Genomic DNA, 1,712 nt, shown 5'->3' on the forward strand with positions numbered 1-1,712 from the left:
GATCTTATTCACGAAATCTGTTGAATTCTTGATATGGGAATCATTGAGACCAGTAAGTTTCTGAAGAGGTTTGGTGAGATAGCAGGCTAACTGATAGGTAGGTCCCTCAATATTGCTGACAATAGGGCGTAAGGGCACTGATCCCTTGTGGATTTTTCGAAGACCGTAGAGTCTAGGTGCTGAAGAATCTTAAGGGATTAAATACTTGATAGTTTGAAGAGGGAGACCTGCATTTTTCAGAAGAGAAAATGTTTTCTTCTCTATGCTGGATGTTGCGTTTGAGTTTCCTATAGACTTTTTGGTCTGAGAGTAAATTATTGATTTTACTGCATTAGTCTTCCCTGTTCATAACTACAGTAGCGTTCCTTTTGTCTGCTGGTAAAATTAGGATCTTGTTGTTTTGTTTCAGACCGTGGAGAGCTCGGCGTTCTTCTTTGTTTATATTTTGTTTGGGAAGTTTGGCTTTGCGTAGGATGTTGGTTGTTCGATTTCTGATGTCATTGCTTGCCTCTAAAGGAAGGTGGAAAATAGCCGTTTCAATTTGGCTGATGATTTCTTCCGTAGGGAGTGACAGCAAAATTGTGTCCCATAGCTAGAACATTGACTTCGGATGGTGATAGGTCTTGATCGCTAAGATTCTTTACTGTATGTGTGAGAACTGGCACTACCAGTACTGAAAATCTATAGTTCATGTTACGTATATTATAGAATTTCAGTACTGGCAGTGAATTTCGGAACGCAGCCATAAGGACTACCTTTACCCAAGGGAGTTCGGTATCAGAGTTCTCAGCCCTGATGATGCAAACTGCAACGTTTGCGAAACGTCGGCATATCACTGATTCAAGACACGGCTCCATCCCGGAAGCTGTACCTAGACATTGTATCAATGGCCGTGAAAGCCTCAAATCTAAAATTTACTAAATTATAAAATTGCAATTAACTTGATTACTCACCATTATCAATCATAGGTTGTATTTCTTTTATTTTTTTTCTGCATAATTTTCTATCTGAAATTTAAAAATAAATAAATAAATAAAACTTTTAAAACTTATGAATATATCAAACAAGTCATCATTCATCTTTCATTAATCTAAATTAAATTTTAACTTGTATTTGTTTTTATTATATCTACATTGTATTTACAAATTTACATTTTTAAATAATATATGACCAACAGCAATTAGTAATTATAGTGTAAAAATTATATATATTACATATACATATACCCAGCAAACAATATGGTACCAAAATATCGCCAAATTGACACCAAATATGACCAAAATTTAACGGCAAATCCGATGCCATCTGCGTCCGCAATATGCTTGAGTTTTGTTAGGAAAGCTTGGTGACAAAATCTGACGCCAAATTGTCGCCAAATATTGAGCAAAGTTTGGCGCCAAACACAAACCTTGGTCGGTATTTGGCATCAATTTGACGTCAAACTGCGCCGCACAAACCTTGCTCGGTATTTGGCACCAATTTGCCAACAACCTTTGATTTAGTAAATGTTGTGTCCAATTTGATGGCATTTTGGCAGCAAAATTTATAGTAAAGTATTGGGCAAAATTTGCTCGAGCAGATCTGGGTATATATTACGGGAGCGGTGCACTTGGACACGGTGCATTTGGACACAGCCAATCACAGCACCGTATGATTAGAGACATTTGTAGGGTCCCTAGGAACAACGACTTGTGATTGGACTGTGTCCAATT

This window comes from Odontomachus brunneus, unplaced genomic scaffold, assembly GCF_010583005.1.
Source record: "Odontomachus brunneus isolate Ranch 3 - 2012 unplaced genomic scaffold, Obru_v1 Obru_scaffold_161, whole genome shotgun sequence".
NCBI classification, from domain to species: Eukaryota; Metazoa; Arthropoda; class Insecta; order Hymenoptera; family Formicidae; genus Odontomachus; species Odontomachus brunneus.